This window comes from Myodes glareolus, chromosome 23 (assembly GCF_982192425.1).
Source record: "Myodes glareolus chromosome 23, mMyoGla1.1, whole genome shotgun sequence".
In the NCBI taxonomy this organism is placed as follows: Eukaryota; Metazoa; Chordata; class Mammalia; order Rodentia; family Cricetidae; genus Myodes; species Myodes glareolus.
In genome coordinates this window covers 26442717-26467624 of record NC_142048.1, presented here as the reverse complement: position 1 = coordinate 26467624, position 24908 = coordinate 26442717, and the positions used below count along the sequence as shown (strand labels likewise).

At 45.8% G+C, this 24908-nt stretch overlaps 1 long non-coding RNA gene across 2 annotated transcripts; it reads right to left on the bottom strand.

Moving 5' to 3' along the window:
• Positions 1-1097: 1097 nt before the first annotated feature.
• Positions 1098-24903, bottom strand: LOC125414026 (uncharacterized). 2 transcript variants are annotated; one of them, XR_014998513.2, is made up of 6 exons: positions 24238-24903; positions 23786-23909; positions 22821-23683; positions 2714-2877; positions 1795-1828; positions 1098-1501 (listed from the first exon to the last, which is right to left on the bottom strand). It is a non-coding gene; the product is annotated as an uncharacterized LOC125414026 (long non-coding RNA). The 2 variants fall into 2 exon arrangements; XR_007236119.3 differs by having other exon boundaries at positions 22821-23909.
• Positions 24904-24908: the final 5 nt, after the last annotated feature.

Here is a 24908-nt window from a genome sequence, read left to right as displayed (position 1 = left end):
TGTGCGTATATCCAGCCTCTTGACACACACACCATACCCAACATAGCAGTACGTGTGTGTATCCAGCCTCGTGACACACACGCACCATACCCAGCATAGTGTGTGTGTGTCCAGCCTCTTGACACAGCTCCTCTGTGAATATGGTTCACCTGCTCAGAGCTGTATACTCACCCAACTGTTAGTGTATCTCAGTGTTCGTGGTTGCTAAGATATGTGCTATTATTGTTGCTGATTTTATTACAGAAAACAGTCCAGGAAGTGTTCTATTATATTTTTTGTTTCTGAAACAAATTCCTTTTTAAAATGCAGAGCTCTGGACTGGAGTAATGGCCCAGTGGTTAAGTGTAACACGAGGGCTGGCTTGTTGGGGTTTCTGTCCCACCCGGTACCCCACAACTGGCAATTCCCCAAGAGAAAATCACACACAGGACTCCATAACATTATAAACTGATTGGCCCTTAGCTCTGGCTACTTATTAGTTCTTATGACTTATCTTAACCCATTATTCTGATCTATGTTAGCCACATGGGTTCAGTACCTTTCTCAGTGTGACAGCTTACATGTTGCCTCTTCGGTGGTCTGCACAGGAATGGCAGAGGAATTTCCCTGCTTCCCAGAATTCTCCTGTTCTCATTGCTCCACCCCTACTTCCTGTCTGGCTTTTCCACCTATACTGCCTGCCTGGCCAATCAGCATTTTATTAAAATATGATTGACAGAATACAGACAATTCTCCCGCATCAGTTAAGAGCACTTGCTGCTCTTCTAGAGGACGAGTTTCGCTCTCAGCACGCATGTCACAAGGCTCACAACCATCTATCACTCCAGCTCCAGGGGCTCTCATGTCCAGGGGCCTCCGAGGGAACCTGTAGTCATACACATACACACATGCAGGCGCACATACCTATACATAGTTAAAAATAGCAACTAATAAAATCTTTAAAATAAAATAAAATGCAGGGCTAGGTATGTAGCTTAGTGGTAGACAGTATGGAGAGCCAGAGCAAGGCCCTGGATTTTAATCTAAATACCTCAAAACTTAGATAAAATTATAAAAGATATTTTAATTTTTTAAAGATTTATTTATTTATTACACATACAATGTTCCTCCTGAGTAAACACCTCCTTGCTAAAAGAAGGCACCAGACCTCATTACAGATGGTTGTGAGCCACCATGTGGTTGCTGGGAATTGAACACATGACCTCTGGAAGAGCAGCCAGTGGCTCTTGACCTCTGAACCATCTCTCCAGCCCCTGTAAAAGATACTTTTTAAAAATTAATTTTAATATTAACATTTAAATTTAAAAATGTGATTTAAATTTTTAATTAAAAATATTATGCTTGTTTATGTGCATGGGCATGTACAGTTCATGACGAAGAGGGGTGGCGGCCAGGAGCCCACTTTGCAGAGTCCGTTCCCTCCACCTGTGTGTCCCAAGGATGGGATTCGGGTCACCAGCCTGGCTTAGCACTTTCAGCCACTGAGCCAGCAACCATGCACCTGGGGAAGAGCACACCACTAGATTAGCCAATACCAAATGGCCAGCCCTGAAGACATACATGCACACATACCGTTCTATGGACTGAGCAGGTGGCATTCATACGTTTAGGAATATATAACAACAGTTAAAGAAACGAAGGCCATGAATTTGAAGGAAAATGGGGGTGTTACATGGGAAGGGTTGAAGGGAAGAAAGGCAAGGGGGAAATGGTGTAATTATATTATAAGATAAAATTTAAAAATTATTAAAAACAAAACAAAGAGCCCTTGTCGCCCAGTGGTAGAAGGCTTACCTAGTATATATAAAGTTGAGTTCAATCTTTAGCACTGTAAAATATAAAACAAAGCAAAAACTGCTTTATTTCTTTTTTTTTCCCTCTAGAACTTTAGCTTTGGGATTTTTTTGAGCATTCAGGATCTTGGACTTGAAAACTTTTGTTCTTTTGCATTTTTTTTTGAGACAAGTTTTCTTTGTTACGCAATTATGGCAGAACTTGATCTCACCACATAGACCAGGCTAACCTTGGACTTACAGAGACCCACCTGCCTCTGGAGAACTGGTATTAGAGGAATGTGCCACCATGCCCAGCTTGCTTATAATTTCAGCCTTTGAGATTGCTGTTTTTGGGACAATTTCTTTGTGGATTGTGGCCCAAGCCATAATTTCTGTACTGTATTGATAAAGAATAATTAGTTAAGGCAGCAACTACACCGTGTGTGGAGTCTGGAAAGATGGGCTTGCCTAGCCAAGGTCGCGGAATTCTTTTGCTTTTGACTTCTCATCTTTGCGGGTGAGGATGGGTCATCACCCCAGCATGGGAGGGATTTGATAGGAGAGGTCTTACCTTTTGCTCCCAATAAAAAGCACACAAAGTTCAAAGTGACCTTTTGGTACCTGCTGTTCTTTGAATATCATTTGGCTTAAATAGTCAAAATGCCAGAAGAGAATATTTTAATCTCTTTGGGAGAGAGAGAAGAAAAAGTGAAAGGGAGGGAGAGAAGAAGAGAGAGAGAAAGAGGATGGATATGGGTTAAGTAGTGGTCTGATTTGGCAGATCCAGTGAGGAAGGCAAGCAGACGTGATGAGATTTAATATAGGTAAATAGAAGGTAATACCCCTGAGCAGAAGCGATGACCTGAAAACACATGAAAGGGAAGAACGCTATTCAGAAGCCGCAGTGCAGGAAAGAGCAAGGGAACAAGGGTACTTACTTCCTCACTGAAGCTCTGAGTCTCTCCCGTGGCTGCTACAAAGAAGGCTGCTGTCGTCTGGGACTGTGTATGTAAAGGGTCCCTTGGAAAGTAGAAATGGCAGGCCCCGTGCCTGGCAGTGATGTTTGCTCTGAAATGCTACTGCAGCCTTGCAGAAAGGAGGGCTGTAAAAAGGACATTAAAAAAACAAAACAAAACAGTGCTGAACATTGAAAACAGAATATCCGGAATGCTGCCTCAGTGACTGGTTAGAGCAGCAACCCCTCAATAAGACCTCATTGTTGGTTGGAGGAGTCACACCCAATGGGGCTCGTTTTTCTACATCAGGGTTTAAAGTTGACCCTGGTTTGATATGGTTTATGCTGATGTATTGGGACCAACCTCTATCTAAAGGGAGAGGTATGTGAAATCACAGCAATACCAAGCCATAAATGCATAGTTTTCTATAATACATATCTGGTGATAAAGTCAAATGTGTAGACTAGTCTCAATGAGAGATTAGCCACAATGATATATACTGTATAGTGTGGCAAAACTACATGACATATTGCAGTAAAGATACAACAGTGAAGCTACATGTGGCTCTCGCAATGCCTGATTGTTCACCCTTCTTATGGTGGCCAGGGATGATAAAATGCTTATGTGATGAGATGAAGGAAAACGACTCATGGGGACACGGATTGGAGCATACCTGAAAGTTATCCCTGGAACACTGAAACAGTCTGCTGAATGACAGCCGGAAAGTGACTAAGGAGAGGGTAGCATATACAGTGCGGATACACTGGACGAAGAGGTGACTTATGCTCTGGACAGAACACTGCAGGACAAGCTCAGTAAATAAAATAAAGAAAGCTGTGGGAATTGCTACCCCAAGTTATATTTCCCTGCCCCCATTTGAGGTGCTTATCTGCAGAGAATCATAACTTCCCTCTGCTCCTGGAGTTGGATGAGGAAGTTTGAGTGCACGTGATTATTCCTTGATCCCTGCTGGGGTCAGGTGACAGTCCCTACTGGGGACAGGTGAAGGTTGAATGCACATGATCAGTCCTTGACCCCTACTGTGGTCAGGTGAGAGTCCCTCCTTGGGTCAGGTGACAGTCCCTTCGCAGCCCCCTCCCCATTTGGTGCCATAGTATAAAAACTAGCCCCAGCAGAACAATAATCGAGCTGCTGTTTCACCTAAACCTCGTGCTCTGTGGATTTCATTCAACCTGGACACCCTCCGCCGAGACTCGTGGTTCCAGACCGTGTTGGTGCGGTAGAAAGCTTAGATAGAAAAGACAATGAATTTACTCAGTCTTCAATATAAGGAAGATTTTATTCAAGTCATTTTTTTTTGCAAAAAAAAAAATGATTTAGCGTAATGTTACATTTCAACACTCTACCAAAAAGGAGACGTCTACAAGAGTGGGGTTGTGGGAGTCTGAGCAGAACAAGACATTAGCTCGGAGACAGGGAGTTTGTTCTTCCACAGGCTTTACCACCTGAAAGTGAGGAGTTCTGTATGGCATCTCAAGCAAAGGACAACTCGCCAAAATAATGAAATGAAAACTCACTTGTAGACTTCTATACAGGAGACTTAATCCTAAGAGACACGTCAGAGCCGTTGGACCTGCCCACCACAGGCCCTGGATTCTGAATTCCTACCTAGGATTCTGGCTTCAGTTATTAAACTTTCTGTACATTAGGTATCCTCCTCTTTCTCTTCTTCCAACTTCTCTGCTGAGTTTTTCTTCTCTGCCTCCTCTCCGTCATCTCCTCCTCTACCACCACCTCCATTTTCTTCTCCTCTTCTTCTCCTCTTCTCTATCTCCTCCATCTTGTCCTCCATCTCCTCCTCCCTTGGCTCCTCCTCCATCTTGTCTTTCTCTACCTCCTCTTCTCCCTCCTCCTCCATCTCCTCCTCTACCTTCTCCTCCACCTTCTCCTTCTCTGCTTCCTCCTTCTCCTCCTCCTCCACCATCTCCTCTGCCCCATCTCCTTTCTCCTCTTCTTCCTCTCTTCCTTTCTTTTAGCCTCTACCACTTTCTTCTCTTCCTCCTCATCTCCCATTAACCTCACCTTCCTGTTGCCTGATCCGCTTCTCCTTCTTCTGAACACCTGTTTCCTTAGGTCCATCCTTGAGGCTCAGTGCCAGTAAAGTCAATTCTGGGTATGGCCCAAGAATCTAGAGGTTCAGCTGGTACCTCACATGATCCAGATGTGTCACAGCTACATGTTGAGAAATTCCAAACCAAGAATCGTGGCTAACATTATGGGAGATACCTGACCCCAGTCTGGCTAGCCTGGAGGAATCCAGACAGGTCCTGCAGTGTGTGTGAAGAATCTGGAGTGGAGCTTTACGTCTTCTAGCCTCCATTCACTTCACATTTCTTGCTTGTACTTCAGTGAGTGCTCTTCTTCCAGGTCAGGGGTGTGACAAGAGACCCAGGCCAATTAGAGTACTGGATCTCCTTAGCCACACACAGTGATTGTTTGGGAAGATGGCTCACTGTGCTCAGAATATGTCCTGGGCCTTGTTCAGGACTTGAGTCTGAGGGTCTGGTTGCTGGCTGCCAAGAATGGGGTTATTTCTTTAAGAAGAGGCCAGAGGATGGAAGGTGTAGAAGCCAGCTCTGATGGGATTGTTTAAAACCACAGTACAGGGCTGGAGAGATGGCTCAGAGGTTAAGAGCCACTGGCTGCTCTTGCAGAGGTCCTGAGTTCAATTCCCAGCAACCACATGGTGGTTCACAACCATCTATAATGGAGTCTGGTGCCCTCTTCTGGCATGAAGGTATACATGCAGGTGGAACACCATATACTTAGTAAATAAATAAAAAATCTTTAAAAAAAAATAAAACCACAGTACAGCCATATTGCTAAAGCCAGTCATATCCACTTTTGTATTTTGTTCAGTTTGAATGGGGGGAAAACTTTCCACCTTTTGCTCAAAGCAGCTTGAACGAGTTTTCTGTCTCTTGTCACTGCAAAACTCTGCCATCATGTGACAAAGCATCTCATGGCGATGCCACTGAGCCACTGCTTTGGGAAGACATACATAAGGGCCACATGTTTGAGAAGAACACAAAGTAATTAAACTTTAATTTAGATTAGAAGAAGCTATTATGGAGTGTCCTGGGGAGGGGGCAACAACTAATAATTTCTATTATCTGCTGACCATTGACATATTAGCTTTGGGATTTCTATTCATCATTTCTTACCTTTTTAGGTGCACATGGTAAATATCTACATTTAAAATTGAGGAGGTTAAAAAAAAAAGGAAAGATGCGGAGGTTGACGCACAGAGAGATCAAGGCCCTCGTCTAGGGTCGTACCGCAGGTAGGACCTGCAATGAGACATCTCCCCTCTATATCACCAGCTCACTTGGGCATCTCCAAGATCTCATTTCATGGGCCTTCTCAGCTCCTCGTTCTTCCACTGCAGACCACAGTGTGCTCAGATTGCAATCTGCCAGCTTCCTCCTGCCCAGAAACTGACATGGAAGCTCCCAAACTGTTCTGCATCAACATTGACTTCTTTTCTTCTTGAAACTGGCTTAATCTTCTTGGTGAGTGAATAAAAACTTGGCTCACATCCCCTCAGGGAGCCCTCAAGTTCTCTTCAGCCTTCCTCAGAGCCAGCTGAGACTTCCCGAGGTCGCTGTTCAGGTCTGGGAAAGCATTGCTCCAAACCGGCTCAGTCTTGATTCATTTCTCCAAACGCCCTGCTCTGCCTTGCAAAGGAACACCAACTCATCCACACTCGCTCACTGCCGGGCGGTGTTCTATTTTCTCCTGCTCCTAACCCTTGGCCAGTCACAGCTTTGTCCATCTCCCTGCCCCCCCTGCCTCATTTTCAGGCTGTCTTCATTGGCTTCTGGATGGCAGCCTACGTGGCTATAGGAACTGGGGTGTGATTCAGTCCATTTGGGGATGCAACATGCAGGCATAGATACTGCATGTTGGTATCTATGCAGGCCCACCCAAGTCCTTTTGATTCTTCATGGTCTTCCTTCCTTCCTTCCTTTCGTTCTTCCCTCCCTCCCTTCTTTTTTTTTTTTTCTTCCTCTTCTCCTTCTGTTTTATTTTGTTTTTCTAGACAGGGTTTCTCTGTATGGCCCTGGTTGTCCTGAAACTCTCTATATAGAGCAGGCTGGCCTCGAATGTCCACCTGCCTCTGCCTCCAGAGTGCTGGGATTAAGGGTGCACACCTTAATCCTAAAGAATAATTGGGATGTTGCGATCACTGAGTTGAAAACATGTGCCAAATAACATGCTAAACTTACAATATTGCTATTGTAATTGCTTAAATCCTTCCACAGATGGTTAATTTAACGAGACCCGTGAACGGTCTGATCCTTTTGTATTTAGCAAAACAGACCACTAACACTTAAACCTTAATGCCGGGGATTCTGGGACTTCCGGATTATTTGCATTAACACGGCTCTGGTTTTCTCCACGCTTCACCCACCCTCCAAAAAAGGATTCCCCCCGCAGGAGAGGAGGGTCTCGGAGGGAGGAATCCTGGAGGCTCTGAGGATTTTTATAGCTTTTCTCCTGTCAGCTATCAACTGAATTTTATTGGCATTCTGAGTGAGAAAGAACATTTTGGGCAGCGAAGGGCCGACTGGCACTCTGTCAGGCATTAGCATTCCAGTGCGCCACCTAATAAATGCTAGTTTGGTAACAGCCAAGAGCAAACAGCAAACGCACTCCAACATTTCCAAACCCTCCTCGGAGGGCGGTTACTGTTCCTGGTTGGAAATTTCTAATTATGCTAAGGGAACAGGGAGTGTCTGGGGGCAGGGTGTGTGTCGGGAGGAGGGGGAGTGAGGGGGGGCAGGCTGTAGATGCGCTCTCTCCATAGCAATGCTGGGCTCCTGAGTTGTGAGCTACGAGCTTCTAGCAAAATGCTGAGGCTAAAGAACTCCATAAACATTTGCTAATGAGCTGTCATGTCTCGCTCACCGAGGCTAGAGATTTTATATCCTCTACCTTGTGAAAAGCCTGAGGTGGTGCTTCATCCAAAGCCGTGAGACCGCTACGCACTCAGAAAGCATTATCGCTGTTGACGAAAGGGCAAACTACTTCCCGTCAGATCCAAACAACCAACAATGGCTACAGCTACATCCTCTTGGCTCTTTGCCTCTGTTGCCTTTGGAGAGACGGATTCGTTCAGTGTTGGGGTTAATTACTTGTCCTCCCATCTCAGGCGCTGGGGCCTGTTCAGGTCAGTGAGCAGTTGTGGGGGCCGCTGGGAGGTTCCCTTGGGCTTCCGCTAGGGACTCAGGCTGCTGGCAGCACAGTTAGACTTTTAAGGAAGGGAAAACTTCGTGAATAAGCTGAGGAGAGAGGAACAAGGGCAGGCCCCAGAATCGGGCACCCAGAGTCAGGGAGGCTGTGGTGCGAAGCAGATGAAGTGGAGGTGGAAGAGGCGGAGTGACTCTGAGCGAGCAACGAGGTCAGGGGTAGTGTGGCACGTCCCTTTTCAGGATCCTTTTCAAGGTCTTTGAAGTTCTTGTTACTCCTGAAAATGTGGAGAATGTAGGACCCAGGCGTGACAAGCTCAACAGAGGCCTGAGTCTCAGTAGTTTACCCTGGTTCTGAGAAAGACAAACTGAGATTACCCAGGCATCACCCAGGAACAGACCATCCAAAGGAAATTCCTAACATTCCAACCACTGTAGATAGGATCACCTGCCAGCACACACCCACCGCTTTTCACTAGGACACCCCTAGACAAAGGTCAGTCAATCAGGGATCCTAAACCTTGGAAATCCCTCACCCCCACCTTGGCTACTACAAAAACCCAACCCCAACTGAGCTGGGGGCTCTCCGACCGCCCCGTTTGCTCCCCGCCAGTGTGAATGGTGATTGATCTCCTATTTAATTAGCCAGGGGTGTTAGATCACAAATTGCAAGCTGTATTTTCTTCTCCCTTCCCAGGTGCACAGGATGTGGATCAATAAATTTTGGAGAGCAGGATTTGGATCAATAAATTTTGGCAGAGCCTCTTTTGGGGAGTGGCGAAGGACCCAAGAGGAAGTCGCCAGGCTGGTTTTAATGACTTTGCTGGAGGCCACTTTTCCAGAAGTGTCAAAGGCAGCCACAGAGCAGTGAAAGGCCATACTTATCTGGGCACATTAGTACATGAGGGTGTGCAACAGGCCAGTTCTTGCAGGAAGATGTGCCAAGGCGAGCGTGACACCATGCAGGTGGGACATGGGTGCCCACTGCCGAGGGCTGTCTCTCTCCTCTTACCCTGGAAGTCAGAAGGAGTTTATCCTCTGAGCTTATTCTGAATGTCATCCAGGTGTGTGCAAAGAAACCAGCAGGTTCGCTTGAGTACTTGTAGGAAAAGGAGACGGCATACTCTCGTTAAGTCAGAATTTCTGCCTGGATCACGGGCATCATTCGCTCTACACTGGGCAAGCGTAGGGATTAGTACCAGAGACGCTGGGCACACAGCGCGGCTTACATCTGGCCTTGCGGAGTGAGGTGGTACTGCTGTGGCGGGGCAGAGGGAGCACAGGAACAAACAGAATGTTTAGCTGGCTGACCAGAAACTGTCCTCAAGATGCACCCAAGGAGCAGGGGGCAGACCCAGGCCCTACAGACAGACCATTACACTTATCCTTTAGCCAATTGGTTAGCACCATTTGTGTGGTAAGGCAATACTGAGTATTGAATCCAGGGCCTCAGGTATTACAGGCTGTTAAATTGGAAGCATAGCCCCCAGCCCCTTGCATACATCCCAGCCCCCAGGCCTGGGAGTTATATTGGTCTGGACTCCAAATCCCAGCATGCCAGGCCCTGCCCCCCCCCCAACGTATTTAAGTGAGCTCCCAGAGCAGAAACACGTGGTTCCCCACCCCCACCCCCACCCATGGGGCCACCCGAGAGCACAGGGATCCCATTAAACCTGGATATTTCTTAATTTGGCTTGTTGTGATTTGGCTTGGTTGGAATTTTTGCGTTGGCAGGGAGCTCGCTTTAGGAAAAATTCCTAACACAGGCAAGCATTTGTTATTCATCTACACCCTGGCCCTAGATCATTGAACTCTGCATGTGCTAATGGAGTTCACCTGGCCAGGGACTGTGTTAGAAGGGAGTTGAAGCAAGTATGGAAAGCAAAACAAAACAAAATGAAATAAAATAAAATAAAAAAAAATGACTTCAATAATATAACTTAAGAGTTTGCCTTTTCCCACCCATTCGTCCCAGCCCCTAAAATAAGTACAGGGGTTGTTTTTTTTTTTTTTTTAAAGTAATTTTATTAAATTATAAAAGTTTCCATTTACACCCCTCTTCCCAACTTACAGGGGTTGTTTTTACTCATGGCTGAATCCTTAGTGTTTATCACAGTGTCTGAAGGTGATCTCGCAGGCCCCAGCTTGATAAACGTGGCTCTGGCAGTCTTGCCCTCCCCCATCCCCTCATCCTTGTTAAACCTTTAGATTACGGTCTTAAAGCTAGCTACCAAGGTCTACGCCCTTATTTGGCCACTTCCTCCTCCTGAGGCTGATCACCAAGGTATTGAAAAGGTACTCTCAAAGTATTGAAGTTCAGCAATCAAAAGCCCCCTCTGGCTCAGCTAATTAACATGCCCAATCAAAACAAACCAACTCATCCTAACACAGAGTGTCCCCCTTTCCCTTTATAAACTGCTGTTTGCCTGTCGGCCACAGCTGCTCCTCTCTTTCCAGAGGCAGCCCTTGCCCCTCTCCCTTGTTCCTTCCCCCTTCTCCCTCATCCCCCCCCCCATCTCCTGTCTTTGTCCATTATCCATGCCCTTTGTCCCCCTGGAACAGATACGTCTCCTTTGTGTTGAGAACTCGGTCTTGCTGTGTCCTGTGCTGACTCTGGTCCTCCAGTACCTAGCACTAAATTGTAAATATTTAAGGATAGCTCATGTGTTGGCTATAGGATGAGCTTGGAAGGGCAGAGGCAGAGCTGTTTAGGTTCAAGACCAACCTGGAGTATAGTGTTACTAGTGACATAGTAAGACCTTGTCACACCAAGCAAAACAAGAAAAATGGGCATAATTGGGCACCCTTAGAATCCTAGTACTCAGGGGTGCAGAGCCGCAAGATGCCAGCCTGGTCCACACAGTGAGTGAGTTCTAATCCAGTGAGGACCACAGAGTGATATCCTGTCTCAAAAAGTCAAACCAAACAAGATAGCAACAACAACGAAACCATTGATGATTAGCTGAGTGATTGGCCGACTCAAAGAACACCACTTTGAACCTCATGAACGTGCATATTTGCCTTTAAAATGGTAGGCATTTCATGTGGCATTGGGTGCCCAGAGCCTGTTTTCCTGACATATCATATGGGGTTCTTTAGAACAGCAGCAACAACATCCCCACATTATTTATTATCCCTGGGGGTGTGCAGGTGTGCATTTGTGCCACGGAATGCATTTGGAGGCCGGGGGACAAGTTGCCTTGAAAAATCCCCGATTTGGGTGTTTTCCCCTCGGGGACCACGACGCCCAAGAACCAAGACTAGTCCGCACTGAATGCAAAAGCAAGAAGTATTTTTATTCACACAGGCGCCTGGCGGACGCTACAGCCTTCGGGTGACTGCGCTGTGCCGGGCTAAATTCGGGGCTGATTATATAGCAAGAAGCGAGCTTACAGAAGCGGATGCATTCTCAGTGGTTATTTCAGATAAAACGGTGGGGTCAGGTCAGGGACGGGTTGTCTATTCATCTTGAATACCTGGGAATAAGTGGAATAAGTTAAGGCAGCCCACTCTGGGCTTCCTGCTCCCTTTATGTCTTCCTATAGGCCGGCCGAAGGCTGACCTCCAGGTATCTGACTACAGATATCCTGTTTTCTCATCATCAGGGACCCACCTGGTCTCAGGGTGACAGATATCCTGTTTTTCTTCTCAGTAGGGGCCCATCTGACTTCAGGGCGATTATGCTCGCCTGGGAACAGCTTGACCTGGTTTGGACTATAGCTACAATGGGAATTCCCCGAGGCAGGCAGGCGGGGGTCTTTTCAGTCTGAGTCAGTTCTCTCCTCTCAGATGACTTTGAGGTGGGGTGGGGTGTCGGAGTCAGGCCGCGAGGCTCATGGGTCAAGCGCTCTTAGCTGCGAGCTTTCCTGCTCTCCCTACGGGATTCCTTCCAGCTTCAGTCAAGCTACTTCTGTGTGGTGGCGGAACGAGAGCAGAAGATTCCAAGGAACTTTTGACAGGGCAGAATGACTTCCTGTTGACTTTCCATGGTGATATTTGTCAGCGGTTACCCTGGGGAGCAGGCTATGCCCTTTGTTTTTTGTCTCCCGTTCTGCTCATGAAGTACCTGGCAAACCGAGTACTGTCGAATGGGGGTTTCTAGATCATGGTCCACGGATCCTTCTCTCCCAATGAAGGTTCTTGAGGCTTTCTTCTCAGATTTGTTAAAAGCATGAAGGAACGCCAAGTGTGGTGGCTTAAACCCGTAATCCCAGCACTCGGGGAGCAAAGGGATTGAGTTCTACGGCTACTTGAGGTACAGCGTGAGACCTCTGCGGGAGGGCGGGGGAAAACTTGTACAGCACGGAATACTTTCAATCAATTGTCTTTTAACTGACCATCTGACTTATTTTAAATCCTTAACCAGTGCATGTGTATGCCTTCAGGAATCATGGCCACACCGCTGCCAGGTCTGAAATACATTGTAATACATTTCCAAATGACTTATCTGTAGGAGCATTTACTGGAGCCCCCACCTGAGCTAGTTTTCTGTTGTTCACAATACATGAGCAGGCCGGGACCAGCAGAGATGTGTTTGTTAGGGGCGGAGGAACTTGCCAGGAAGTCTCCATGCTTGAGTGGAGACTGGAGAGGCCAGGCATGGCAACTGGGCAGAGCTGTGCCGTCCCCAGAGAAAGAAGAAGCTGGGTTCAAAGATTCTGGGTGTCGGGAAGTGTGGTGGGGGCTTTTACTCCAGCCTGTGTCCTACCCAGTCTCTTCATGTATGTTTTCACAGACAGAAAAAAGATTCGAAGTAAAAAAATCCCAAGTCCGTATTGTAATACTTGTGATGAAATACTCGGGCTGAAGCCATAATACAAAACATGCCTCCCTTTGGCAGAGTTTATTGCTCCGTTTGGAACCATGAGAACTCAGGTGATATCACTTGTGAGAAGCAATTGTATCCTGAGCACCAGTAAGAGGAGGCACAATCCCTGGTGGGACAGCGGCAGCCCCAGCATTGGTCCTGTGTGAGCTGGCAGGGCATAGACAAACACCCCTGAGCATGCCCAGGGTTTCTTACATGGCAACACAGAGTGGTGGTGCTCCAGCATCTGCAAGTAGAAGTTGAAACCTTTGACAAGAGAGACATTCCTCATAGGATGACTGCCTCTGCCCTTAGGGGAGACTTAGAAAACAGCTAGGTTTCCAAGTGAGAAAAGGGAAAGGAAGAAAGAAGGGAGGGAGAGGGAGGGAGAAAAGAGGAGAGAAAGAGAGAGAAAGAGAGAGAGAGAGAGGAGAGAAAGAGGGAGGGAGAGAAGGGTGGGTCCGTTGGCCAGTGGCTAATATATGCCTTAGTAAATTATATACCAATTAATAATGGTATTATTATTATTTTTTATTTATTTTTTTGTGAAAAGTTTACTGAAAACTTTTATTGTAAATTGGTATTATTTTTTGTCATTAAAAAAGTAGAACATTTTTTATAAACTCACAAAATGTATTTACAATATTTTAAAGAAGATTTCAATTTTAAGAAAGTGTGTGTGTGTGTGTTAGAGCACCTAAGATAACTGTGTTGTGGAATATTAACTGTGTAAAGTTGTTACATTTGTTTTTGCTGCCTTTGTTAACCAGGTAAAGATTGTTACATTTGTTTTTGCTGCCTTTGTTAACCAGGTAAAGGTGTGCTACATTTGTTTATGCTGCGTTTTTGTTTAGTTATGTAAAGATGTGTTGCGTCTGTTTTACCTTGCCTGCCTAAGGCACCTGATTGTTCCACTAAAAAGCCAAACGGCCAACAGCTAGGCAGGAGGAAGGATAGGTGGGGCTGGTGGGCAGAGAGAGTAAGTAGGAGGAGAAATTTAGTCTTCAGAAGGAGAGAGGAGACTCCGGGGCCAGCCAGGCAGCTGCCAACCAGCAGACAGAGTAGGACGTACAGAAAGAAAGGTAAAAAGCTTCAAGGCAAAATGTAGATGAAGAGAAATAGGTTAATTTAAGTTAAAGACAAAAAGCTAGCCAGGAATGAGTGTAAGCTAAGGCCAAGCATTCAGAACTAATGAGAGGTCTAGGGTTAGGGTTAGGGTTAGGGTTAGGGTTAGGGTTAGGTCTAGGGTTAGGGTTAGGGTTAAGGTGTGTCTGTATTTGGGAGCTGGCTGGTGGTCCAAAAGAAGGCTTGCTACAGAACTAGGCTTGGTCCCTTCATATACTCATCCACACTGTGTGCCCAAGTCTGCCTAACTTCAGTACTAGCTTCCTTTAGTACTATTCTATTACTTAGTCCCTGAGACAAATCTATAAAGCACCAGATGGAGTGAGTGTGGAATGGGAATGGAGAATTCCAATTCCAGATGAGAGGAAGCATCATGGGAAGCGGAATAGAGAATTAAGAACCTTCTCTAAGAAGTAAGGCCTCCTGGGGGCCTTCTATGCACCAGGTACATTGATATTCAATCTTATTTACCAAATGCCTGGTACATACTGGACAGCTTGTAACCTAGCTCATTTGGTCTTCCAAATGCTCTCATCTAGGAAATAAGCAACCGAGGTTCAAACTGCAAAAAACCACCCAGACAGTACCAGAGTCCTCACCATAGCCCATAGAATTGACCACAAAGGTCACAGAGGGCTCCAGCCTGGCAGACTGGGGTGCAAACTAGTAAGGAAGGGAGGAAGCAGCTGACTGACTGGTGTGGGTGGAGGTGAGTGGGTAACACTGATGGAAGTCACTAGGTGGCAGAGAGGGAGTGGAAAGGGTGCTGATTTCAAAGGTGGGGGTGTCAAGATGGCGAGGAAAGACAGGCCAATAGCTGATTCTCATAGAATAGTGTTTGAGTGTCAACAAAACATGGCATATCAAGTTGGAGTAAGACTAAGCACCTCCCAGTATGAGGAGTTGCCTTGAACCAGCAAAAGAGTAGGAGGGAGCCCCTGTTCCGCTGTTAGGAGTCCATAAGAGGACCAAGTTACACACCTATATACTCAGAGAGCCTAGGTCAGTCCCACGCAGGCTCCCTGGTTGTTGGGTCTCTGCGAGCCCCTATGACCTCAGGTTTGTGAGTTTTCTTGTGATATCCTTAACCCTTCTGTCCCCTACCTTTTTTCCTCCTCTTCTGCAAGACTCCCCGAACTCCACCCAATGTTTAGCCGTGGATCTGCATCTGTTTCTACCAGTTGCTGGGTGACACCTCTCTGAGGACAATTGGGCTAGGCACCGATCTGGTCACAGGAGATGGCCAGTTCAGGCTACATATCTGCTATTGTTAGGAGTCGAAGGGGAAGGGTTTTTTCTTGCAGATTCCTGGGAGATTCCCTTGAGCCAGGTGCTTTTTTTAAAAAAAACGATTTATTTATTTATTTATTTATTATGTGTACAACATTCCTTCCATGTGTGCCCACATGCCAGAAGTGGGGGGGGCATGTCTCATTACAGATGGCTGTGAGCCACCATGTGGTTGCTGGGAATTGAACTGAGGACCTCTGGAAGAGCAGTCAGTGCTCTTAATCACTGAGCCATCTCTCCAGCCTCTGAGTCAGGTTTTTACCTGACCCCGAAATACACCCCTTTGCAGTAGTCTCTTTCAGATCTCTCTATCCCTCTCTCCCGTACTCCAGCCTGGTCACTCCTGTGCCCACCCCCACCTGCCTTCAGTCCACTCATGAAATCTCTGTTTACCCTTCCCAGGGAGATCTGGGCATCCCCCACGAGCTCTCCTTATTACTTACTCTCTCTGGGGCTGTGGATTGCAGCATAGTTATCCTTTATTTTACAGCTAATATCCCCTTTGAGTGAGTACATAGCATGTTTGTTTTTCTCATTCTATCCTACACAGAAATATGCCACGATTTGTTGACACTCATGGTAGACCTGCCCTTTCCTAAACGGAAACAGAGGAGGAGTGGATTTTGGAGGGGGGGGGAGGAACTGAGAGGAGAGGAGGGAGGGAAAGCTGCAGCCAGGATGTAAAATAAGTAAATAAATTTATTTTTAAAAAAATTGAAAAAAATCGCAACACCTAATGTTAATAAAAGTTTTTCAAACTAAAAAAATAAAAAAAGGACAAAAAATAAATTAAAAAAATGGCATTTGAAGGAGGAAAAGAAAGAAGAACAAAGCATAGAAAACATCTCCAGTAAGAGAGTGCAGACAGGGAGCCCAAGCGGGGTAAGAAGGGCAAGGATGGGGTAGAAGCATAGAGGTTGCACACAGGCGGATATCCACGGTAGGTTTTGTAGAGAGCTGCTCAGTAGGTTTGGCAATCATATTGGAAACTGTGAATTGATGAGTCCCTGGACAAGCTGAACCTCCTCTGTGGTCAAAGGTTCTGCTTTTATTACTTAAAAAAAATTACGTCCTGGCTGTTTAATAGCCTGGATTTTGCAGGCTGATCACTGTAATTATTCTGAAAGAATTTATTGCCTGCTTATTTTTTTTGAACTATTATTATTTTTGTTTGTTTGTTTTGTAGAGAGAAGACTCACTTCCCATTTTATTTTACAAAGAGTTCAGCGTAGAAGACCTGAGTGCCCTACGGGATCCTGAGCACCTGGGGTTAAAAAGATCATTAAGCAAAGCACAGGGCCGCTCCCCCACCCTCTGGAGTCCCTGCTAATTTGTACGTAAAGACCTCAACTCGAGCAGAGTTAATATTTGCAGTGCGGTAATACATTATTTACACGGACTCTGGACACCAGAACATCTATAAATTCACATGTAGTTAACCTCCTTTTGCTCCCGCCTTCCCATGCTCATTAAGTCAATGCAAGACCTGTTCTATGATGGGATGTAAAGATCTTAGTAGTTTCACCCCCAATCCCTTTAAGAGGAAGTGGAAGATGGTTGCTAAGTTTCCCCTTTAACATGAGGCTTCCTTGTAGCCTTTAGAGCAAGGGGTTCTGGCTAAGGCGCTTAAGTGGGTAAATGACAAAAATGGGAGGAAAAAAGTAATTATTGACATTCTGTCCTTGGGAGAAATGGACTCCAACAGATGAAATCTTTCCCCAGCCTGTGACAAAGCTATTCTAGATCTCTGGGGGCTAAGTAACTCTGAATATGAATAAAGCCAAAATAAAAGGCAAGTTTTTCTGTTTAACAACATGTGAGTTCCATAACATGAACAGACAGGTTGCATGTTGCACCAAGAATTCTTTGGGGGGAAGAGGTTGACTCAGGGTTTCTCTGTGTAGCCCTGGCTATCCTAGAACTAGCTCTGTAAACCAGGCTGGCCTGGAACTCAGAGATCCACCTGCCTCGGCCTCCCCAGTGCTGGGATCAAAGGTGTGCACCACACTGTGCCTGGCTTTGCACAAGAATCCCGCCTCCCCCCCCCCCCCCCACCTGACACCCATTTCTTTCGGCTTCAACATGTTCTTTTATTTTTCTCAGTGCCAAGGATCGAACCTGGGGCGTCATGAATGTTAGGTAAGCACTATGTTGCTGAGCTATATCCCCAGGCCCTTCTGCTTCTTTTTAATTAAAAAACAACCATTGCATTTTTATTTATTTTGGGTGTGTGCACATGCCTGTACGCATGTGAGCACACACTATGTCGGAGGACAATTTGCGGGAGTCAGGTCTCTGAGTTGCTTCTCACCTTTACCATGTTGCACAAGAGTTCTTAAGCAACACTTTGCAACCAGTTAGTAAAAGTCTGCCCTTGCTGCGACTCTTCCTGTACCCCCCGTGCTACCTGAGTACCCCAGAAGTCTAGGGTTCCTTAAGTGTCTACTGCATACTCAATCCAGCTCAGGCTGTATACTCCGCTTGCCTTCGGGGACAGGAACTAAGAGAAACTCTCACTGTGTGCACAGCAATGAGATAAAGGAAATCAGTTGGTGAGGCCTGTTGGTGTGAAAACGGCAGCCCTATTTAATAGCTGGGGCAGTCAATTTAGGAATTTTATAGAAATGTTCTCAATCTCATTATTCATAAGCCCCCAAAAGCTCTAACGACTCGAACGACTGCAAACTGATGATGGATGACTAAGTTGCAGCCTATTAATTCAATGCAATTGTCGTCAACCATCAGAAGGAATGAAGTAGTCACGTGTTATAACCCAGGTGAAAATTATCAGTACTAGGAAGGGCAGAAGGGTTGCTACTACAGGCCCTACAGACATTGAAAGCACAGTGAGGGAGTATCAGGAAAATCTTTAGACCAATGCAACCAATAGTGTAGATGAAATTGGACAAACCTAAATAACTTAGACGACCTGGCACAGAATGAGACAGAAAATCTAAAAGACCTTGAATTTATTAAACTTTATTAAAAACCTCACAAAGAAACCCAAAGCTCAAGCTACTTCTCTAAAGAGTCTATCAAATTGTTAAAAAAATTTTTTTTCTCAAAAAAGAGAGAAAGAAACCACTCTCGAGGACTGGAGAGATGGCTCAGCGGTTAAGAGCATTGCCTGCTCTTCCAAAGGTCCTGAGTTCAATTCCCAGCAACCGCATGGTGGCTCACAGCCATCTGTAATGAGGTCTGGTGCCCTCTTCTGGCCTGCAGGCATACATGCAGAAAGAATATTGTATACATAATAAATAAATATTAAAAATAAACCACTTTCAATTCATTATATGAAGGCAGCAAAACCCTAATATTTGTAAATGACAAAACATGATGAAATGGAAAAAAAAATTAGGGTCACTATTCCTCATGAATATAGTTGCCAAAGTTCTTATCAAACCATTAGCTAATCAAATCAAGCAATGTAAAGAATAAAATATCATGACACATAAATTTTATTCCAACAGTACAAAGCTAATTTGACATTCAACAATTTGTGTAATTTATCCTATTCAAAGACTATAAGAAAACTATGACATGACCATTTCAAATAGATAAAATATATTGGGGGAAAAATCAGAACTCATTCACGCATGTGAAATAAAATATGAACCAGAGCAGGCTAAAACAAGACAAACTGAAACAACAAACAACCCCGACCCCCGTTATCCAAACAGAAGAGAAGTCACCAGTGTCAGCCTGATAAAAGGGATCTATAAAACCTGGATGTAACACCTTGCTTAATGCTGAAATACTGGATGGTTTTCCCCCAAGGATCAGGAACAAAGTAGAATGTGTGATTTTCCCATTTGCACCCAAGGTCTTGCCTTCGCAGTAAGGCCAGAAAAAGAAAAGGCATGAGGAAGAGAAAGAACTCAAGTTGTCTGCATTTGCCAGAGTAAATGGTGGCTATTATTTGTGATAAGTAACCCTTACTAACTGAAGGTCAGCCTGTAGAAACTGCTTCCTGAAGATCCCAATTTAAACACTAGTGTTCCTGCCAGGTGGTGGTGGCATACACCTTTAATCCCAGGCAGCTCTCTGCAAGTTTGAGGCCAGTCTGGTCTACAGAGCAAGTCCCAGGACAACTAGGCTACCACTAGGCTACAGAAACCCTGTCTCAAAAGACAAAACTAAAACAAAAACAAACAAAAAAGCATTAAAAACTACTGTTCCTGCGTTGAAGACTTCAAGTCATGGCAAGGGTTCCTGCTGTAATCCAGAGACTGTGTGTATGGGGGCATTACACATTTTCTTTTTATATTTCAGATTTTGTTGTTGCTGCTATGTAATGGCTTCTCACTATATAGACCAGGCTATCCTCAATCTCAAAGGGGATCCACCTGCCTCCTAAGTGTGGGGTTGAAAGCATTCGGCACCATACCTGGCCTTTAATCTGTGTTTTATAAAGTCACCCAGCTCGTGTGTTTTGGCATAGGGATGAAAGCCAGACTAATACAGGCATTACTTTCTGTTGTGCGCCGTCCTCCAGTTCCCTAGTCTTCTGAATGTGCTTCTCCTGGATGCTGCCAGGTAGGTTCCCCTTTCCTATGCGGCAAATTCAGTGTGGATTAATAACGTACAACCACGGAGGGCAGGCCTTATCCTTTCCACACACCAGGAAGATACTCAGCAGTCAGTGAGATCACAGAATTGAGAAGCAGAGGAAATGGAAGCAGAAAGCCCCTCCCTAATCCCGTCTTAGTCTTTTGGGCTGTTCCTATCAGCCATGGGGGTCCAGGGCCACAAGTGCAAGTTGCACAGGATCCTGAGTTTTATCTCAGCTGACAGCTACTAACCTGTTTCCAGGATCTCCTTATTCATCCTTTCGTACAGTTTAAAGGAAACTGTGACCCGAGAGTTCTGTAAGCTCCTGAACTCGCCTTTGTTTTCCTAGCCCATGTTGCCTGTAAATCTTTATATCTGCTTATTTCTGACACTAATTCCTCGTCTTCCGTGTGGGTACTTTCCATGTCAAGAACAGAGACTGTGGTCAATCAGTCGGTACTGGATCCTACTGGGGTGCTGGATCAGCAATATCCCAGAGAGGCACGGACTTCTACAAAACGAAACAAGTTAACCCAAGCTCCCAACATTCATTGTGTATGCAGCAGTGTGCTAGATAAAAGCCACCCTCTTTCTCTTAATGCAACCTATTGAATGACATTAAATACGTCAAAGGAAAGACAGATGTTTCTGGGGAGATCTTACCAGGCAGAGTTAGAAAAGTCTGTTTTATCATGGAGGCTTCACTTGTGAAATGTCAGGCCTGTTAACCCTTGAACTGCTGTGTCTCAGTGGCCAGTTAAATATATGCAGAGAGACCTTGAGATTTTGCTCTGAGAAGATCGAGCATGGAATGGGTCCATTTACGAAGGAAAAAAAAGAGCCAGTGTTGAAACAAAGCTCCATGGGAGGGAACAGAGTACTAACCCCAGTGCCCAGGTTCCAGTTTAGACTCACGTTGGTGGAGGCTTTCCTTCCACCGTGGTCAGAAGCATTTTATTAAGTTATCCTTCTGATCCTCATACTGAAAATGTTCGTGGAGAAGAAAAAGCCAGAAACTTCCCTTCCTTTAGAGTCTCATGTTTTCTGGATCTTCTATGATGTGTTTGTAAGATGAGTGTATATGTATGCAGGTTCCAGTGTGTGTGTGTGTGGGCACACGTGTGCTTGTGCTTCTGGAGGTCTGTGTGTGTTGGCACGTATGTGTGCATGGGCTTGCGGAGGTCAGAGGTTGATGCTGAGTGTCTGCCTTCGTCACTTTCCTCCTTATTTTCCCAAGGCACTCTTGTTCAACCCGGCACTCGCCAGTTCAAGCAGTACTGGCCGGCTCACCCTGCGGTCCCGATTTCACCTTCCCGGTGCTGGGTTGTGGTGAGCTGTCATAGCTTCCTAGCTTTTCTGTGGGTTCTGGGGATCTGAACCCTGGTCCAGGCTCCTGTGGGGAACACCATATCCCCTGAGCCATCACCCCCACATGTCGCCATCACCCCTACATGTCCTTGAGCTTTTGAATGGATCGTGTTTTATTTCTCTGATCATATGTCAGCGTCATTAGGAGCTGGAGAACCACAAAGCCTTCCACACCCGCTACCTCTCCCGTTCTTCCTCTCTGGCTTTATTTCCCCCTGGTTCCCGAGGATTCTTTAGTTTCAGCTCCTCACAGGGCTCACTCCCAACACTTGTCATCCAATGCTGCTTTTATTGTATCTCTCTCATTTTTGAAACACTCTGTTCTTGTGTCTCACACTTTAAAAGATCCCCCGCAGCCTTCACCAGCGGCATGCCTTCCGCCTCCTCACACCTCTGCGTGGAGCCAGGAATATCTTTCTTACAGGCTTCGCTGAGGGTGGAGGTGGAGTTGAGAACGCTGGCTTCTGACGAGTTTCTGCCTTCTGAACCAACCCATTTACCTGAACGATTTTATATTTTAGTTCTCCAAATCAAAGTGTATGTAGCCCCTTACAAGTAGAGTGTTGGAGGTTGCAGAGACGGCTCAGTGGTTAAGAGCACTTGTTCTTGTGGAGTGTTGGGCCTCATGAGGCCCAGTGTAACTTCCTGAGCCTAACTTGAGTTTGGTGAGGCCCAGTGTAACTTCCTGAGCCTAACTTGAGTTTGGTGAGGCCCAGTGTAACTCCCTGAGCCTAACTTGAGTTTGGTGAGGCCTAGTGTAACTCCCTGAGCCTAACTTGAGTTTGGTGAGGCCTAGTGTAACTCCCTGAGCCTAACTTGAGTTTGGTGAGGCCCAGTGTAACTTCCTGAGCCTAACTTGAGTTTGGTGAGGCCCAGTGTAACTTCCTGAGCCTAACTTGAGTTTGGTGAGGCCCAGTGTAACTTCCTGAGCCTAACTTGAGTGAGTTTGGTGAGGATTGACTCAGCACAGCCTGACCTAGGCCCACTTCTGCCCACCCACCTTATTCCTCACTCCACCTCACCACACCCCAAGATTCCAGCCCACTACCTCAGCTTTATATAAGTCCCTGCCTTGATGCAATAAAATGAGATCCTGCTTCGACAGACTCCTGGCTCAGTGTGTGTTTCTCCCCATGGCCAGGGGGGTGGTCTGGATCATCCACACTCACCATCACCATCCTGTTCAGCCCCAGGGAGAGACCGGCAGGACCAGCTCTGCCTCAGCCTTATCTGCTGAAGAACCCAGCAGACGAGGAGTCTTGTTTAGTTACCAGCATGCACCTAGTGGCTCACAACCATCTGTCTCCAGTTCCAGAGGATCTGACACCCTCTTCTGACCTACGAGAGCACCAGACATTCATGTAGTGCACACACATACGTGCAGACAAAACATCCACACGTATAAAATAAATCCTTTTTTTAAAGGTAGATCTCTTAGTCAAAAATAGCTTTTCCTTTTCTTCTAGAATCATTCACTAGAGGGTACCACCTTTTAAAAATAAAAATGAGAAAAATCCCAGCCCCCTCCTGAGCTTCACTCAGCACTCCTTCCTACATATTCATCTCTAGCCAGTCAGAAGGGTGCTTTCAGCTCTTCTTTGATTATGGGGAAACACAAGTTAACAAAAAAGGTACATCATTTCTGAATTGTCAATATCAGTTAAAAAGCATCCACATGCATTTTGGTCATTCTGTAACCACCCAATGTAACCCTGTTCCCTTCAGAATGTTATACCTGCTTCTCCAGAGCAGCTCGTCGCGGCCTGCTGAGCCCCGGCAGCCTCTTGACACCGTTCTGCTTACCACGCCAACGAGGTTTCCACGTGGATTGATGGGTTGTTTTTCACGCCCTGAACTGGATTTTACTGGGTTTTCTCCAAACCACTGGCTGCCTTTCTTTCACAGGCTCCGTTGAGAGAATTCAAAGTTGAGCAATTGCTTCAGTTTACAAACAAGAGAGCATTTCCTAACAATATCCCATATATTTGAAAAGACTTTATCCCCAACACATTTGGGCTGTTTCATTGAATTACGTAATCGTTAACCTTCTGTTCTTCAGAGGTTCTGGGTCCAGTGAGAAGTTACCACTGTTCAGTCGAGTGGAGCTGTACAGATAACGGATGTGGGAAGTTGAGTCCTGAATTCTGCTTCCCTTTGCATTCATGTTTCCTTCGCTGTGATAAACACCCAACAGAAACAAACTTAGGAAAAAAGACTCTGTCTCTCTCATAGTTTCAGAGGGTGCCTTCCTGTCTGTGGTTCTTTGGCTCTATTGTGTCATAGAATAGACATATTCTATGACACATATGACATAGAATAGACATAGAGGAAGAATATCACAGTGGGTAGAAGAGGCTGTCTATCCCTAAAAGACTTCAAAACCACACACTCGGGGACCTATTCCTTCCTGCAAGGGTCCTAAAGTTTCCAAACAGTCCACATTAGCATCATCACGAGATGTAAACCCAGGCTCCGATGCGTGAGCTCATGGGGGGAGCATTTCACATTTCAACCACAATATCTTTAGCTGTTCTTCAGGCTTATTGATAGAGACGGGGCAGGTTCAGGAGTGAAGCATCATGAGTTATTGAGAGTTACCTTTTAAAATAAAAATAGAATAACTTTTAATACACACATTTGTTCCTGAATCTCTGGATGGTTTTCGCCTTTGCTTACACTGTAAGCTTCAGAATCCTTTACCTCGGTACTCAGTTGTCATTTAAAGATAGCTACTTCCATTGCTTGTCTTCTTGTTTCTCTGCTTCCGGGCTTCTGAGAAGCAGTTATTTCTGGCACTCCAAATGAATGCTCTGCTCCCGAGGGTCTTGGAAACAGTACATAATTCCTTTTTTTTTTCCCAAAGTTTATCAAATTGTAAAAGTTTCCATTTCCGCCCCTCCTCCCAACACCCTCCCACTCCCCCCACTCCCTCTCCTCCTCCCTCTCCATCCCTAAGAGCAGTCAGGGTTTCCTGCCCTGTGGGAAGTTCAAGTTCCTCCCCTCTCCCTCCAGGTCTAGGAAGGTGAGTATCCAAATAGACTGGATCCCAAAAATCCTACATAATTCCTTTTTAACACAGGAAGAATGAATGCTCTGGGGGACAGTCCCAAAGAAGAAGGAGAGTTTACAAGGCAAGAAGAAGAAGGTCTCACCGCTAGTCTGGTGTCCTTGGGCAGGAGAAAGCTGGCTCCTGACAGAAGTGAGGGCTCGGCCCTTTGTTTATCATGGCAGTTGGCATGGGAACCACGTGTGGAACTTTCAGTCTCTACCTGCTCCACAGGAGAGGTTCTGAGAACCCAAGTTGGTGTGGTGGTTTGGCTAGGGAATGGCTTTGGGAAGTGTGGCCTTGGAGGAAGTGTGCCTCTGTGTGTGGGGTGGGTTTTGAGGTCTCCTATGCTCAAGCTACGCCCAGTGTGGGACACAGTCTCTCCCTACTGCCTGCGGATCAAGATGTAGGACCCTTAGCTCCATCTCTAGTACCGTGTCTGCCTGCACGCCACCATGTTTCCTACTGTAATGATAGTGGGACTACACCGCTAAGTGTAAGCCAGCCCACGTAAATATTTCCCTTTTTAAGAGTAGCCATGGTCATGGTGTCTCTTCACAGCAATAGAGACCCAAACCAAGACAGAACTGTTGGTCATCCAGCAGTTACTCAGACGAGACGGATGTGAACTGAGGGGGCAGGGTCAAGATCATGTGCCACACTCAGGAGAATCAGAAGTTCTCAAGCGGACATTGTTGTTAGCCTGGCTTCAATACCGTAACTCTCCACTCCTTCTCAATGACACAGACAGTAGAGCGTTGATGTTGATGAACTGTC